General features: G+C 39.6%; 1 protein-coding gene across 6 annotated transcripts in view; it reads left to right on the forward strand.

The window, feature by feature from the left end:
- SPIDR (scaffold protein involved in DNA repair) overlaps positions 1-19,350 on the forward strand; it is a 487,671-nt gene that overhangs the window by 244,944 nt on the left and 223,377 nt on the right. The window lies entirely within an intron of this gene.

Genomic DNA, 19,350 nt, shown 5'->3' on the forward strand with positions numbered 1-19,350 from the left:
TGATTGATTTGTGGGTGTTCAGCCATCCTTGCGTTCCTGAAATCAGTCCCACTTGGTCATGACATATGATCCTTTTAATGAATTATTGAACTGGGTTTGCCAATATTTATTGAGGATTTTGGCATCTGTGATCGTCAGTAATATTAGCCTATGATTCTCTTTTCTTGTAGTGTTCTTGTCTCATTTTGGTATCAGGATAATGCTGGCTACATATACTGAATTTGGAGGTGTTCCCTCCACTTATATATTTTGGAAGAGTTTGAAAAGGATTAGTATTGATTCTTTAAATATTTGGTAGCATTCACCCATGAAGCCATCTGGTCCTGGACTTTTGTTTTAGATGTTTTTAATTATTGATTCAGTCTCCTTACTAGTAATTGGCCTATTCAGATTTTCTGTTTCTTTATGATTCAGTCTTGGTAGGTTACACATTTCTAAAGTGTATCCATTTCTTTTATGTTGTTCTATTCATTGACATAAAATTGTTCACAGTAGTCTCTTATGATTCTTTGTATTTGCATGGGATCAGTTGTATAGCATCTCTGACTTTATTATTTTGATTTTATTTATTTAATTCCTTTCTCTTTGTTTCTTTTGATAAATCTAGGTAAATCTTTTCAACAAAACAGCTCTTAGTTTCATTGATTTTTTTTCCATTGTCTTTTCAGTCTCTATTTCATTTATTTTTGCTGTAATCTCTGTTGTTTCCTTCCTCCTACTAATTTTGGGCTTAATTTGTTCTTTTCCTAATTCCTTGAGTTATAAAGTTAGGTTGTTTATTTGATTTTTTTTTTTTTTTTTTCTCATGTAGGCATTTACACTCTGAACTTCCCTCTTAGAAGTGCTTTTTTGCTGCATTCTTAAGTTCTGGTGTTTTGTATTTTCATTTGTCTCAAGGTATTTTTCAAATTTCTCTTTTGGTATCTTTTTTGACCCATTGGTTATTCAGTAGCATGTTGTCCATAATTTCCACTTTTGTGAATTTTTCCAGCTTTCTTCCTCTAATTGATTTCTAGGATCATAAGATGCTATATATCATTTCATACTTAGTGGCCGAACATATGATCTGTCCTGGTGAATGCTTCACATGTACCTGAGAAGAATATGTGTTCTGCTGCTGTTGGACGGAATATCCTATATATACTAAGGTCCATCTAGTCTAACACTTCATTTAAGTGCAAAGTTTCCTTACTGATTTTCTGTCTGGATAATCTGTTAATGTTTATTTTTTTTAATATATATTTTTTTAACGTTTATTTATTTTTGAGACAGAGAGAGACAGAGCATGAATGGGGGAGGGTCAGAGAGAGGGAGACACAGAATCTGAAACAGGCTCCAGGCTCTGAGCTGTCAGCACAGAGCCCGGCGCGGGGCTCGAACTCACAGACTGCGAGATCATGACCTGAGCCGAAGTCGGCCGCTTAACCAACTGAGCCACCCAGGCGCCCCAATGTGTTAATGTTTAATGTACGTTTACATTGTATTTTTAGGTGCTCATAAAAGTGCATAAATATTAACAATTATTTTATCCTCTTGTTGGATTGTCCTCTTTATCCTTATATAATGCCCTTCTTTGTCTTTTGTTGCAGTTTCTGGTTTTAAGGTCTTTTTTGTCTGATGTAAGTGTAGCTAGCTCTGTTTCTTTTGCTTTCCGTTTTTTATGGAGTATCATCTTATATCACTTCATTAGTCTGTTTCCTACAGCTGAAGTGGGTCTCTTGTATACAGCATGATGTTTGTTTTTCTTTGTTTTATCAGCTACTCTAGGTCTTTGGATTGGAGAATTTAGTCCACTTACATTCAAAGTTATTTTTGATTGGTTACTATTGCCTTTTTGGTTCACTGTTTTCAGGCTGCTTTTTTCTTTTCTACCTCTTTTGCTCCTGCTGTGTGATTTGATAATTTTCTGCAGTATTGTGTCCTGATCCCTTTCTGTTTACCTTTGGTTTAACAACTATAGGTTTTTGTTTTGTAGTTACCATGAAGCTTACATAAACATGTCATGGTTACAACAGTCCATTTTAAGTTGATAACTGCTTAGCTTGAACATATAGAAAAACAAAATGTTTACACTCCAGTTTTGCTTTTAATGTCACAGTTTGCATCTTCTTACATTGTGTATCCATTAACAAATTACTGTAGTTGTAGGTATTTTTAATACCTTTTTTTAATTTTTGTACTAGAATTCTAATTTATCTACAATAATTAGTTTTAGATTATTTTGAACTAACTATGTATTGACTTTTACCTCTGAATTCTATACTTTCATATGGTTTCATGTTACTAACTAGAGTGCTTTCATTTCAGTTTAAAGAATTCCTTTTATTATGTCTTACAAGGCCAGTCTAGTGGTGATGAACTGCTTCAGCTTTTGTTTGTCTGGGAAATTCTAAATATCCTTCAGTTCTAAAGGAGAACTTTGACAAGCAGAATATTATTGGTTGGCAATTGCTTTATTTCAACACTTTGAATATATCATTCACTCCCTTTTGACATACTAGGTTTCTGTTGAAAACTCCATTTATGGGTGATTTCCTTGCTATACTATGCTACTCTGGCTGTTCTTAAGATTCTCTTTGTCCTTAACATTTGACAGTTTAACTATAATGTGCCTCATTGTGTGTCTCTTTTGATTATCCTGTTTTAATTTTTTTGGGCTTTGTTTATCTGGGTATTTGTTCCTTTCCCTAGGTTAGATGAGTTGTCAGCCATTATTTCTGTGAATATACTTTCTGTTCTTTCTTTCTTTTCTCCCTCTGGGACTACTCTTATGCATATGTTACCCACTTGATGGTATCCTAGAAGTTTCTTAAACTATCTTTACTCTTTTTCATTCTTTTTTCCTTTTTGTTTCTCTGTTTGTTTGTTTTAATGTTTATTTATTTTTGAGAGAGAGAAAGACATGACATAGCATGAGCGGAGAAGGGGCAGAGAGAAAGGAAGACAGAATCCAAAGTAGGCTCCAGGCTCTGAGCTGTCACCACAGAGCCTGACGCAGGGCTTCAACTCACAAACTGTGAGATCATGACCTGAGCTGAAGTCAGTTGCTCAACCGACTGAGCCACCCAGCTGCCCCTGTTCCTTTATTTGGACCAATGTTATTTTATTTGGATAAATTCCACTATTCTGGTTTTCCCCTCACCCCCACCCCAAGTGCCCTGTTTGTTTGTTTGTTTTTTAAGTTTATTTATCTTGAGAGAGAGAGAGAATCCCAAGCAGGCTCTGCACTGCCAGCACAGAGCCTGATGCAAAGCTTGAACCCATGAACCGTGAGATCATGACATGAGCTGAAATCAGGTATTGGTTGCTCAACCAACTAAGCCACCCAGGTACCCCCCACTGCTCTGTTTTTTAATTCACTGATCCTTTTTGCCACTTTAACTAGACTCTTTGAACCCCTTTAGTGAATTTTTTCAGTTTAGTGATTATATCCTTCAGCTTTTTGTTGTCTGTTTGGTACTTTTAAGATATATTCTATCTCTTGTTGAAATTCTCACTCAGTTCGTGCGTTGTTCTCAGTTAGTATCTATATACCCACTGTGTTGAACTCTCGTCAATAAGTCACTCTTATCAATTTCATTAAGGTTAGTTTCTGGAGCGTTTTCTTGTTCTTTTGTTTTAGGATGTATCCTTCATTTCTTCATTTTTCTTGACTCTCTGTGTTGGGTTCTATGCAGTAGATAAAATAGCCACCCCTCCCAATCTTAACAAATTGGCCTCATGGAAATGTACTTTGCCAGTCAGCCTGGCCTGAGCTCCAAGTCATCTCTCAAATTTTTGTGATTTCTAAGCCACCATTGTTGGCTTTCAGTGGCTTTCAGTATTTGAGGGTGTGCCAAAACCCATTAGTGTCCCAAAAGTGTGAGAAATGACCATATGCCTTTCAGACTCAGAAGACTATGAATTGCCTGCCCCATCAGCTCCCTAATGCAGGCTAATTGAAAGCCTAAATTTCAGGCAGCAGCTGGAAAAGTCAGGACATTTCATGTGCATGGACAGGCTCTTTGATTGCCATGATTTTTCTTTTGCATAGCTGTGACACAGAGCATTAATAGCTATGTCACTAGCTTGTTCAAGGAGTTTATGAAAATGGCACCCAGAAGGATGCCGGTGAGTAGCAGAAGCTCAGCAAATAGTAACTGAAGTTGAACTACAGTTGTTAAGTTGGAAGCTCCATTCAGTGACATTCTGAGTTATTAAGTTTCCCACTTACTGCCTTCTGTTTCTTCTGCCTGTCAGGCACTTTGCACCTCACTTAACTTGCCTGCCTAGGGACTTGTTACCCCTAGACCACCACCTCTGCCCAGTACTTCTCATTCTTCATGGACGTAAGTGAGCAAATCACATTTATTTGTTTGTTTATATATCCTATCTTATTCCAAAATGGATTTTAGATGGCTTAAAAAATATAAAGTTTCAAGTATGGAAATCTACATGGAAGAGAAGCAAGCAAACAGTGGTAAAGGAGGAAACAGTGTTAAGACTCAGGGCTGTATATGCAAACGGATCCAGCACACTTGAAAAGCACTACGATTATCTGCTAGTGATACCTTAGGACATTTTCCTTATAAGGACAAAGCTGTAATACAGAAATAAAATAATGCAGTATAACAAATATAACAACTGGGTTAGTAGGAATTATTCCTCTTAATATCTGTTGGTGCAAGCTGCCGGCATAAGGGCTTGAGGTTACTCCGAGAGATTGTGGATTTTATACTGTCCATTGGCTGTTTTAGCATGGGAATGTTTTGAGCATCTCTGAGCATAATTCCTGAGTGAAATGAAGATAAAAATATTTCAAGTATGTTAAATTTAATGAAAGAGTCAGTGTCTGTATAATAGATGTTTAATGAATTTTAACTATTTAATTATTCACATTAACTTATTTCACATTAAACTAATTCACATTAGCCTGATTCTTTTTACATACAGATTAAAAAAAAAAAAAAAAAAAAAAGCCCGTGGTCTTCATATACTTAATCCAGGAGTACTCTTTAGGATATCTAGAGGAAAGTATAAAAGAATAAAATCTTAAAGCTAATTCTCAACAGATATTTCTTTTAGCCTATCTCTTGGTAAGTGTTAGGTGGCAGTGAGTTTAAAGTTGTTCTGCTTTCTTTTGTTTCATTCAACAGATGTTTTTTAGAGTGCCAAGTACAGGGGATACTCTCATGTCAGTACCTTAATGGAGCTGACAGTCCCGTAAGCAGCCAGCTAAAGCAGGATGGGTGGAGAGAGTACCAAGAACCACACAGGGAACCTGGAAAGGCAGAGAGAGCCCCTGACACAAGCAGCCTCAGGAGGGTGGAGCTGTGCTGATATGCAAAGAATGAGTTGAAGGATCCAGCCAGGATTGGGGACAGCAAGTAAAACTATTTGTAGCAAGATAACTCATTTGAGGAAAGTGAAAGAGGCTCAGTACAGAGAAGAGAGGGTGTGGCCATGGGTGAAGCTAGAACTGTCAACACCCAGAGTCTGAGGGGCCTGTGCTGTGTGCTAAGTCAAGACTCAGTCCGGGGGGCAGAGGAGGGGACACAGATTACATTATTACGTCTGTGGTTTTGAAAATTCACTCAAAATGTGAAGAATGGGTTGGGAGCAGGATAGGGCATCAAGGCTAGAAACAAGCATAGCAGTGAAGAGGCTCTTACAGTGACCAGGTCAAGGGCAGTGAACATGCCAGCTAGTTGAGACAATAGTGGTGGCAGAAGCAGCTGGGTCCTGAGAGCATCCAGGAAAGATGAAGGATTAGAAGGGAGATTGAATTTTTTTAGCTTGGAAGTTTGGGGTTTTTATAACTGCATAGTTGGTTGCACCTTCACAAAGATAGAGAAGACATGAGGAACAGGTTCAAGATATTGTTTGTTTCTTGGTTAGGGAGAAATTGGCCATCTATACTTTAAAAGCCAACTGAACTGAGACTGGTGAAAGTGAGGAGTCTAAAAGTGATATGTGTCTGAATGGAGTGCCCAGTCGGCTCTGTACAGAAGAGTGCTTTCTTAGTCCATCCAGGCTTCTATAATAAGTTACCATAATCTGGGTGGTTTATAAAGAACAGAAATTTATGTCTCAGACTTCTGGAGCTTGGGAAGGCCAGGATCAAGGCCTGGCATCTGATGGGAGCCTGCTTCCTAGTTCACAGAGAGTGCCTTTTCAGTGTCCTCATATGGCAAAGGGGAGAGGGAGTCCTTTGGTGTCCTTTATATAAGACCACTAATCCCACTTATGAGGGGTCCACCACTGTGACATAATGACCCCCAAAGATCTGACCTCCAAATACCATCACATTGGGCGTTCGGATGTGAAATGTGAATTTGAGGGGGACACAGACATTCAGTCTGTAGCAGGCATAGGGTCATACCTGCAGCAGAACCACAGTTGTCCTCAAAGAGATATTTTGGGTTTACCCTGAACACATGGGCACTGTGAGTGAAGTCCTTAAGGTTCTATCCCATGAGGCTGTAATAAGAGATGAAGAAGGGCACTATTTCATAATCAAAGGGTCTATCCAACAAGAAGATCTAATAATTATAAATATTTATGCCCCCAACTTGGGAAAGCCAAATATAGAAGTCAATTAATAACAAAGAGGGGTGCCTGGGTGGCTCAGTCAGTTCAGTGTCCATATTCAGCTCAGGTCATGATCTCATAGTTCATGAGTTCGAGCCCTGCATTGGGCTTTGTGCTGACCACTGAGAGCCTGGAGCCTGCTTCAGATTCTGTGTTTCCCTCACTGTCTTCCCTCCCCCGCTTTTGCTCTCTCTCATTCTCTCTCTGTCTCTCTCTCTCTCTCAAAAATAAATACATATTAAAAAATTATTTTGAAATAACAAACTTAAAGAAACTCATTGATAATAATATAATAATAGTAAGTGACTTTAACATCCCACTTACAGCAATGGATAGATCTTCTAAGCCAAAGATCAACAAGGAAACAATGACTTTGAATGACACACTGGACCAGATGTACTAAACAGATATATTCAGAGCATTTCACCCTAAAGCAGCAGAATACACACTCTTTTTGAGTGCACATGCAACATTCTCTAGAATAGATCACATTCTGGGCCACAAATCAGGCCTCAACCAGTACAAAAAGATTGAGAAGATACCATGCATATTTGCAGACTACAACACTATGAAACTTGAAGTCACCCACAAGAAAAATTTTGGAAAGACTAGCAATACACAGAGGTTAAAGAACATCCTGCTAAAGAATGAATGGATTAAGCGGGAAATTAAAGAAGTACTAAGGAGGAGAAGAAGAAGAAGGAGGAGGAGGGAGACGGGGAGGAGAAGGAAGAGAAGAAGGGGAAGAGGAGGAGAAAGCAGCAGCAGCAGCAGCCACCGCCAATGAAAATGAAAACATTACAGTCCAAAACCTTTAGGATCCAGCAAAAGCAGTCGTAACGGGGAAGTATACAGCAAGTCAGGCCTATCTCACGAAGGAAGAAAAGTCTCAAATGTACAGCCTAACCTTACACCTAAAGGATCTGGAAAAAGAATAGCACATAAAGTCTAAGACCAAAGGGGAGGGATATCAAAATGATAGAAATAAATAATATAGAGATTAAAAACAAAAACAGTAGGACAAATCAGTGAAACTAGGAGCTCGTTCCTTGAAAGAATTAAAATTGATAAAGCCCTAGCCAGACTTAACAAAAAGAAAAGAGAAAGGACGCAAATATGTAAAATCACAAATGAAGGAGGTGAGACCGCAACCAACACTGCAGAAATACAATTATAAGAGAATATTATGAGCAATTATATGCCAACAAAATGGATAATCTGGAAGAAATGTATAAATTCCTAAAAACATATAAACTACCAAAATTGAAACAGGAAGAAGTAGAAAATTTGAACAGACCCAAAACCAGTAAAGAAATTGAACGGTGATAAAAAATCTCCCAACAAATGAGTACAGGGCTGGATGGCTTCCCAGGGGAATTCTACCAGACATTTAAGAAGAATTAATACCTATTCTTTTGAAACTGTTCCAAAAAAACAGAAACAGAAGGAATTGGAATGAAAAATTCCAAACTCATTCTGTGAAGCCAGCATTACCAAAACCAGACAGACTCCACTGAAAAGGAGAGTTACAGACCAATATCCCTGATGAGCATTGAGCAAAAATTCTCAATAAGATACTAGCAAATAGAATCCAACAGTGCATTAAAAGAATTATCCACCACAATCAAATGGGATTTATTCTTGGGCTCAGGACTGGTTCAATATCTGAAAATTAATCAACCTGATATACCACATTAATAAAAGACAGGGTAAGAACCATATAATTCTCTCAATAGATGCAGAAAAAGCATTTGTCAAAGTATAGCATCATTTCTTGAAAAAAGAAAACTCAAGAAAATAGGGATAGAGGGAACATATCTTAATATCATAAAAGCCATATATGAAAGGCCCAGAGCTAATATCATCCACAGTGAGGAAAAACAGAGAACTTGCCCCCTAAGGTCAGGAATACGACAGGAGTGTCCACTCTCACCACTGTTGTTCAACATGGTACTAGATAGAAGTCCTAGTCTCATCAATCAGACAACAAAAAGAAGTAAAAAGCATATGAATTTGGCAAGGAAGAAATTAAACTTTCACTCTTTAGAGACAACATGGTACTCTACGTGGAAAACTCAAAAGACTCAAGAAAAAATTGCTAGAACCAATACGTGAATTCAGCAGAGTTGTAGGATAAAAAAAATCAACATACAAAAATCTATTGCATTTCTATAAACCAATAATGAAGCAGCAGAAAGTGAAATCAAGTAACCATTCCCCTGTATAATTGCACCAAAAACCATAAGATACCTAGGAATAAGCCTAACTAAAGAGGTAAAAAGATCTATACTCTTAATAGCTAACACACATGAAAAAATGCTCACCATCACTCATCATCAGGGAAATACAAATCAAGCAAAATGAGATACCACCTCACATATGTCATAATAGCTAAAATTAACTCAGGAAACAACAGATGTGGGTGAGGATGCGGAGAAAGGGGACCCCTCTTACATTGTTGGTGGAAATGCCACTCTGGAAAACTGTGGAGGTTCCTTTGAAAGTTAAAGATAGACGTACCCTATGACCCAGCAATTGCACTTCTTGGTATTTATCCAAAGGATACAAAAATACCGATTTGAAGAGGCATATGAACCCCGGTGTTTATTGCAGCACTATCAACAATAGCTAAATCTTGGAAAGAGCCCAAATGTGCATTGATTGATGAATGGATAAAGAAGATGTGGTATAGGGAGAAATGGAATATTACTCAGCGATGAAAAAGAATGAAATCTTGCCACTTGCAATAATGTGAATGGAACTAGAGTGTATTATGCTGAGTGAAATAAGTCAGTCAGGTATAAAAAAAATACCATAAGATTTCAGTCATCTGTGGAATTTAAGAAACAAAAGAGATGAACATATGGGAAGGGAAGGAAAAATAAAATAAGGTAAAAACAGAGAGGGAAGGAAACCATAAGAGACTTAACCAGAGAACAAACTGTGGGTTGCTGAGTTGGGGGGAAGGAGAGGGTACTTGTGATGTGCACTGGGTATTATATGTAAGTGATGAATCACTAAATTTTAGTCTTGAAATTAATACTACATTATATTTTAATTCACTTGAATTTAAATAAAATCTTAGAAGAAAAAACAATAGCTTGTGTTCAAGACTTGAACAGCATTTAATAAAACAGTTTAAGTCCATAGTGCTATGAGGACTGTGATAGTTTCTTTATTGTTTACTATTCTGTGTTTTTAAAATGATGCATGTTTTGATTACCTGGTGTAAAGGCATTTCAAATTCCAGACCATTGTGTCTCACTATGCTTTGAACTGTAAAGTAAATCACAGTAAAAAATGAATTTGACCACCAGCTTAAAAGGGTGAATTCCTTTCATTTGAGCCAAAGGGCAGAAGAAAAAAATATCTTGAAGAATGTATCCCTTTGTTTTACCACTAGTTGCCTGTTTTGCATCTATCTAAGGAATCAAAATACATCCATTCACTATTAATGAGAGCTGCTTGGTATTAGACACTGTGCTAGGCACAGAGGTGAATATAAAGAAAAGACAAGATGATTTTAATATCCAACGTAGAGAATGAGGAAGAAGGTGATTTAAGTGGTTATTTTATTTGTGTTATCAAGCAGTGTTTATAGAGTTGCTTAAATGTTGTATCTTACACACAAACATGTATCTCTTTCTGTGTGGGTTAAGTATTTGATGAAATAAGTATGTCCTCATTTAATTACCTAAGGTAGGAAATGTTGTATGTAACAGCACGCATCATTTTATTTTTTTTTTTATTTTTTATTTTTTTTAATTTTTTTTAATGTTTGTTTATTTTTGAGACAGAGAGAGACAGAGCATGAGCAGGGGAGGGGCAGAGAGAGAGGGAGACACAGAATCTGAAACAGGCTCCAGGCTCTGAGCTGTCAGCACAGAGCCCGACGCGGGGCTTGAACTCATGGACTGTGAGATCATGACCTGAGCCGAAGTCGGACGCTTAACCGACTGAGCCACCCAGGCGCCCCTACGCGTCATTTTATTAAAGTGAATGGCTTGTCCATGAATTCTGTGGCTCTTAAAAGGAAGAAATTCCAGCATTCTGCATGACAGACAGTGAATGTCTAGCTGGGGGATGACATCAAATGTTGAAATGGTGAACAGCTTCATTCGCATAAACTGAAAACGTACAATCTTGCGTCAACGTCCTAGCTGTTTCCACTGGTCTGCAGGAAGCCTGTGTGTGCTTCCCCATGTGGTCTAGCTTGGATTTCAGTCTCTTGTTACTGACGCTTTGCCGAATGAGCAGGAAAGCTCCAAATACCTGAGTCCTGCGTCAGTTGAGAGGAGTCCTCTTCATTTCTTCACAGTGATTGATCCTTTTGTTGGGAATGGTGCACGTTTGTCAGAAGAAAACTACTCAAGCGTTCACCAGATCATTTGATGTCCGAGCTTCAGAGGCTTTAATGCTAATTTTATTAAACTTGTCAGTACCTTTCTAATGGAATGCTGATAAATACAACCTATCTTTGTTATAACAGCAAAAGTTGGGGCGCATGGGTGGCTCAGTTGGTTAAGCGTCTGACTTCAGCTCACGTCACGATGTCACAGCTTGGGAGTTCGAGCTCCGCCTCCGGCTCCGTGCTGACAGCTGGGAGCCTGGAGCCTGCTTCCGATTCTGTGGCTCCCCCTCCCTCTCTCTGCCCCTCCCCCGTTCATGCTCTGTCTCTCTGTCCCTCAAAAATAAATAGACATTAAAAAAAATTAAAAGCAAAAGTTAATTCAATATGACTGGCAATGAGGATCTGCAGCCACCTGCATTCATGGGATTATTGAACAGGATGCATGGTAATTGCAGAAAAGACTTTACCACGAGAACCATCTGCACTGGAGCTATCTTGGAACATTGCTCTGTAACGTGTGCTGGGTGCTGTTATCTTCCCTTTTTTAAAGGAAAAGGATATGTTTATCTTGAGAGGAAGAGAGAAGGAGAGAGGGAGAATCCCATGCAGGCTTCATGCTGTGAGTGCCGAACCCGAAATGGGGACACGGGGCTTGAACTCATGAACTGTCAATTCATGACATGAGCCAAAATCAGGAGTCCGACTGAGCCACCCAGGTGCCTATCACTTACTTCCTTTTAACAACATCACGATGCTACGACTAATGTAAGAGGTAGTGCTATTTTTGATCATTACATTTCATTTGGAGTTTTAGTTATGAGAGAGATCTGAGGAAATTGAGGAATCTGAGGAAACCAAATTTGATATTTGTTTCATATGCCAAGTGAAAAATAGAGAATTGTAATACAGCTCTTAGGTTCCAAGATTACTGGTGAAAAGGAGGACTTAGAGCCTGATGGGCTTTTCTGGGGATGGTGGAAACGTTCTGTACCTTGATAGGTGCTTGAAGAATGCAAGCATGTCCACGTGTTGAAACTCAGTAAAGTTTCATTTAAAATTTATGCATTGCATTGTAGTAAATTTTACCTTTAAAGAAACTTTAAACTGTTGAATGTCATATGCAAGCTAAAGTATTTGAAACAGATATTTACTGATATCTGTAATTTATTCTGAAATGCGTCAGAGGTAAGTTAACTGATGATGTGTTAAATATGGTAAAACGTTAATGGTGGAGTCTAAGCAGTGGGTACATAGATATTGCCTGTAAGATTATTTCAACTTTGCTGCATATTTGAAATTTTCCTAATAAAAGCAATAGAAGTGATTATTTTTTAACTGAGGATGTCCAGAAAACAGGAAAAGTAGAGATGTTTTATGGTCAGGGTTTTAGCTAGGAAGTAATGCTGGGAGATGGTTTTATCTACAAATGAAATTTGAAGCCATAAATCCCTGGGAGGTAGTGGAGGTCATCCACGTGGCTAAGGACAGGGCCCCAAGGAACACCAAAAGCTGGTGCTCAAGACAGTAAGCTCCTTTAGGGCATTATATTGTTTTTGTTTGCTTTTTATTTCAAGTTTTTATTTAAATTCCTGTTAGTTAACAGGCAGTGTATTTTTTTCTTTTTTTCTTTTTTTTTTTTTTTGAAGAGAGAAAGAGCACGTTGAGTGGAGGGGAGAGGCAATGGGAGGGAGGGAGACAGAATCTTAAGCAGGCTCCACACTCAGTGCAGACATGGGTCTTTTTTTAAAAATTTTTTTTTTCAACATTTTTTATTTTTATTTTTGGGACAGAGAGAGACAGAGCATGAACGGGGGAGGGGCAGAGAGAGATGGAGACACAGAATCGGAAACAGGCTCCAGGCTTTGAGCCATCAGCTCAGAGCCTGACGCGGGGCTCGAACTCACAGACCGCAAGATCGTGACCTGGCTGAAGTCGGACGCTTAACCGACTGCGCCACCCAGGCGCCCCCATGGGTCTTGATCTCACAACCTTGAGATCATGATGACCCAAAATCCAGAGTTGGACACATAATCAACTAAGCCACCCAGATGCCTCAACAAGTAGTGTAATATCAGTTTCAGGAGTAGAATTTAGAAATTCATCACTTACACATAACACCCAGGGCTCATCACAACAAGTGCCCTCTTTAATATCCATCATCCATTCAACCCACTCCCCCACCACCTTCCTTCCAGCAACCCTGTTGTTGTCTATATTTTTATGCTTTATGGTTTATGTTCTCTGTAGTTTTCTATTTTATGGTTTACCTGCTTTTTCTTTGTCCCCCCCTAGGTTCATCTGTTTTGTTTTTTTAATTCCACATGTGAATGAAATCATATGGTATTTTTCTATCTCTGACTGACTTATTTTGCTTAGCATAATACACTCTAGTTCCATCCACATTGCTGCAAATGGCAAGATTTCTTTTGTTTTGATGGCTGAGTAATATTCCATTGTATGTATATGTATATATACACATACATTATATATTATATTCCATTGTGTGTGTGTACACACACACACACACAACCTCTTATTCATCCACTCACCCATGGATGGATATTTGGATTCTTTCCATAATTTGGCTATTGTTGATCTGCTGCTATAAACATTGGGATGCATGTGTTCATTCGAATCAACATTTTTGTATCTTTGATTAAGTACCTAGTAGTACAGATGCTGGATTGTAGGATAGTTCTATTTTTAACTTTTTGAAGAAGCTCCATACTGTTTTCCAAAGTGGCTGCACCAGTTTGCATTCCCACCAACAGTGTAAGAAGGTTTCCCCTTTCTCCACATCCTCGCCAACATCTGTTGTTTCCGGTGTTGTTAATATTAGCCATTCTGACAGATATGAAGTGATATCTCATTGTCATCTTGATTTGTATTTCTGTGATGATGAGTGATGTTGAGCATCTTTTCATGTGTCTGTTAGCTATCTGGATGTCTTTTTTGGAGGTGTCTATTCTTGTCCTATGCCCATTTCTTAACTTGGTTATTTGGCTTCAGGGTATTGAGTTGATAAGTTCTTTATACATTTTAGATACTAGCTCTTTATCATATGTCATTTGCAAATATCTTCTCCCATTCCATAGGCTGCCTTTTAGATTTGTTGATGGTTTCCTTCACTGTGAAGAAGCTTTTTATCTTGATGAAGTCCCAGTAGGTTCATTTTTTATTGTGTTTCCCTTGCGTCCGGAGAAATATCTAGTAAGAAGTTGCTGTGGCTGAGGTCAAAGAGGTTGTTGCTGTTTTTTCTTCTAGGATTCTGATTGTTTCCTATCTTACATTTAGGTCTTTCATTCATTTTGAGTTGATTTTGTGTATGGTGTAAGAAAGTGGTCCAGGTTCATTCTTCTGCCTGTCGCTGTCCAGTTTTCCCAGCACCATTTGCTGAAGAGACCGTCTTTATTCCATTGGATATTCTTTCCTGCTTTGTCAAAGATTAGTTGGCCATAGGTTTGTGGGTCCATTTCTGGGCTCTCTATTCTGTTCCATTGATCTGAGTGTGTTTTTGTGCCAGTACCATACCGTCTTGGTGACTACAGCTTTGTAATACAGCTTGAAGTCTGGAATTGTGAGGCCTCCCGCGTTGCTTTTGTTTTTCAACATTACTTTGGCTATTCGAGGTCTTTTCTGGTTCCATACAAATTTTAGGATTGTTTGTTCTAGCTCTGTGAAAAATGCTGGTGATATTTTAATAAGGATTGCATTAAAAGTGTAGATTGCTGATTGGAGTGCCCGAAGATGGCGGCGTAGGAGGACGCGGGGCTCACAGCGCGTCCTGCCGATCACTTAGATTCCACCTACACCTGCCTAAAGAACCCAGAAAACCGCCAGAGGATTAGCAGAAGGGAGTCTCCGGAGTCAAGCGCAGACTAGAGGCCCACGGAAGAGGGTAGGAAGGGCGGCGAGGCGGTGCGCGCTCCACGGACTGGCGGGAGGGAGCCGGGGCGGAGGGGCGGCTCGCCGGCCAAGCGGAGCCCCCGAGTCTGGCTGGCAAAAGCGGAGGGGCCGGACGGACTGTGTTCCGACAGCAAGCGCGACTTAGCGTCTGGGAGGTCATAAGTGAACAGCTCTGCTCGGAAAGCGGGAAGGCTGGAGGACAAAGGCAGGGAGAGCTGCTGAGCCCCCGGACGGCAGAGCTCAGCTTGGCGGGGAACAAAGGCACCAGCGCCATCTCCCCCGCCCATCCCCCAGCCAAAATCCCAAAGGGAACCAGTTCCTGCCAGGGAACTTGCTCGCTCCGCGCAAACACCCAACTCTGTGCTTCTGCAGAGCCAAACCTCCGGCAGCGGATCTGACTCCCTCCCGCTGCCACAGGGCTCCTCCTGAAGTGGATCACCTAAGGAGAAGCGAGCTAAGCCTGCCCCTCCAGCCCCCGTGCACCTTGCCTACCCACCCCAGCTAATACGCCAGATCCCCAGCAACACAAGCCTGGCAGTGTGCAAGTAGCCCAGACGGGACACGCCACCCCACAGTGAATCCCGCCCCTAGGAGAGGGGAAGAGAAGGCACACACCAGTCTGACTGTGGCCCCAGCAGTGGGCTGGGGGCAGACATCGGGTCGGACTGCGGCCCCGCCCACTAACTCCAGTTATACACCACAGCACAGGGGAAGTGCCCTGCAGGTCCTCACCACGCCAGGGACTCTCCAAAATGACCAAACGGAAGAATTCCCCTCAGAAGAATCTCCAGGAAATAACAACAGCTAATGAACTGATCAAAAAGGATTTAAATAATATAACAGAAAGTGAATTTAGAATAATAGTCATAAAATTAATCGCTGGGCTTGAAAACAGTATACAGGACAGCAGAGAATCTCTTGCCACAAAGATCGAGGGACTAAGGAACAGTCACGAGGAGCTGAAAAACGCTTTAAACGAAATGCAAAACAAAATGGAAACCACGATGGCTCGGCTTGAAGAGGCAGAGGAGAGAATAGGTGAACTAGAAGATAAAGTTGTGGAGAAAGAGGAAGCTGAAAGAAAGAGGGATAAAAAAATCCAGGAGTATGAGGGGAAAATTAGAGAACTAAGTGATACACTAAAAAAAAATAATATACGCATAATTGGTATCCCAGAGGAGGAAGAGAGAGGGAAGGGTGCTGAAGGGGTACTTGAACAAATTATAGCTGAGAACTTCCCTGAACTGGGGAAGGAAAAAGGCATTGAAATCCAAGAGGCACAGAGAACTCCCTTCAGACGTAACTTGAATCGATCTTCTGCACGACATATCATAGTGAAACTGGCAAAATACAAGGATAAAGAGAAAATTCTGAAAGCAGCAAGGGATAAACGTGCCCTCACATATAAAGGGAGACCTATAAGACTCGTGACTGATCTCTCCTTTGAAACTTGGCAGGCCAGAAAGGCTTGGCACGATATCTACAGTGTGCTAAACAGAAAAAATATACAGCCGAGAATCCTTTATCCAGCAAGTCTGTCATTTAGAATAGAAGGAGAGATAAAGGTCTTCCCAAACAAACAAAAACTGAAGGAATTTGTCACCACGAAAGCAGCCCTACAAGAGATCCTAAGGGGGATCCTGTGAGACAAAGTACCAGAGACATCACTACAAGCATAAAACATACAGACATCACAATGACTCTAAACCCATATCTTTCTATAATAACACTGAATGTAAATGGATTAAATGCGCCAACTAAAAGACATAGGGTATCAGAATGGATAAAAAAACAAGACCCATCTATTTGCTGTCTACAAGAGACTCATTTTAGATCTGAGGACACCTTTAGATTGAGAGTGAGGGGATGGAGAACTATTTATCATGCTCCTGGAAGCCAAAAGAAAGCTGGAGTAGCCATACTTATATCAGACAAACTAGACTTTAAATTAAAGGCTGTAACAAGAGATGAAGAAGGGCATTATATAACAATCACAGGGTCTATCCACCAGGAAGAGCTAACTATTATAAATGTCTATGCGCCAAATACCCGAGCCCCCAGATATATAAAACAATTACTCATAAACATAAGCAACCTCATTGATAAGAATGTGGTCATTGCAGGGGACTTTAACACCCCACTTACAGAAATGGATAGATCATCTAGACACACAGTCAATAAAGAAACAAGGGCCCTGAATGATACATTGGATCAGATGGACTTGACAGATATATTTAGAACTCTGCATCCCAAAGCAACAGAATATACTTTCTTCTCGAGTGCACATGGAACATTCTCCAAGATAGATCATATACTGGGTCACAAAACAGCCCTTCATAAGTTTACAAGAATTGAAATTATACCATGCATACTTTCAGACCACAATGCTATGAAGCTTGAAATCAACCACAGGAAAAAGTCTGGAAAACCTCCAAAAGCATGGAGGTTAAAGAACACCCTACTAACGAATGAGTGGGTCAACCAGGCAATTAGAGAAGAAATTAAAACATATATGGAAACAAACGAAAATGAAAATACAACAATCCAAACGCTCTGGGATGCAGCGAAGGCAGTCCTGAGAGGAAAATACATTGCAATCCAGGCCTATCTCCAGAAACAAGAAAAATCCCAAATACAAAATCTAACAGCACACCTAAAGGAAATAGAAGCAGAACAGCAAAGGCAGCCTAAACCCAGCAGAAGAAGAGAAATAATAAAGATCAGAGCAGAAATAAACAATATAGAATCTAAAAAAACTGTAGAGCAGATCAACGAAACCAAGAGTTGGTTTTTTGAAAAAATAAACAAAATTGACAAACCTCTAGCCAGGCTTCTCAAAAAGAAAAGGGAGATGACCCAAATAGATAAAATCATGAATGAAAATGGAATGATTACAACCAATCCCTCAGAGATACAAACAATTATCAGGGAATACTATGAAAAATTATATGCCAGCAAATTGGACAACCTGGAAGAAATGGACAAATTTCTAAACACCCACACTCTTCCAAAACTCAATCAGGAGGAAATAGAAAGCTTGAACAGACCCATAACCAGCGAAGAAATTGAATCGGTTATCAAAAATCTCCCAACAAATAAGAGTCCAGGACCAGATGGCTTCCCAGGGGAGTTCTACCAGACATTTAAAGCAGAGATAATACCTATCCTTCTCAAGCTATTCCAAGAAATAGAAAGGGAAGGAAAACTTCCAGACTCATTCTATGAAGCCAGTATTACTTTGATTCCTAAACCAGACAGAGACCCAGTAAAAAAAGAGAACTACAGGCCAATATCCCTGATGAATATGGATGCAAAAATTCTTAATAAGATACTAGCAAATCGAATTCAACAACATATAAAAAGAATTATTCACCATGATCAAGTGGGATTCATTCCTGGGATGCAGGGCTGGTTCAACATTCGCAAATCGATCAACGTGATACATCACATTAACAAAAAAAAAAGAGAAGAACCATATGATCCTGTCAATCGATGCAGAAAAGGCCTTTGACAAAATCCAGCACCCTTTCTTAATAAAAACCTTTGAGAAAGTCAGGATAGAAGGAACATACTTAAAGATCATAAAGGCCATTTATGAAAAGCCCACAGCTAACATCATCCTCAACGGGGAAAAACTGAGAGCTTTTTCCCTGAGATCAGGAACACGACAGGGATGCCCACTGTCACCGCTCTTGTTTAACATAGTGCTGGAAGTTCTAGCATCAGCAATCAGACAACAAAAGGAAATCAAAGGCATCAAAATTGGCAAAGATGAAGTCAAGCTTTCGCTTTTTGCAGATGACATGATATTATACATGGAAAATCCGATAGACTCCACCAAAAGTCTGCTAGAACTGATACATGAATTCAGCAAAGTTGCAGGATACAAAATCAATGTGCAGAAATCAGTTGCATTCTTATACACTAACAATGAAGCAACAGAAAGACAAATAAAGAAACTGATCCCATTCACAATTGCACCAAGAAGCATAAAATACCTAGGAATAAATCTAACCAAAGATGTAAAAGATCTGTATGCTGAAAACTATAGAAAGCTTATGCAGGTAATTGAAGAAGATATAAAGAAATGGAAAGACATTCCCTGCTCATGGATTGGAAGAATAAATATTGTCAAAATGTCAATACTACCCAAAGCTATGTACACATTCAATGCAATCCCTATCAAAATTGCACCAGCATTCTTCTCGAAACTAGAACAAGCAATCCTAAAATTCATATGGAACCACAAAAGGCCCCGAATAGCCAAAGTAATTTTGAAGAAGAAGACCAAAGCAGGAGGCATCACAATCCCAGACTTTAGCCTCTACTACAAAGCTGTCATCATCAAGACAGCATGGTATTGGCATAAAAACAGACACATAGACCAATGGAATAGAATAGAAACCCCAGAACTAGACCCACAAACGTATGGCCAACTCATCTTTGACAAAGCAGGAAAGAACATCCAATGGAAAAAAGACAGTCTATTTAACAAATGGTGCTGGGAGAACTGGACAGCAACA

This window comes from Panthera onca, chromosome F2 (assembly GCF_046562875.1).
Source record: "Panthera onca isolate mPanOnc1 chromosome F2, mPanOnc1 haplotype 2, whole genome shotgun sequence".
Lineage (NCBI taxonomy): Eukaryota > Metazoa > Chordata > Mammalia > Carnivora > Felidae > Panthera > Panthera onca.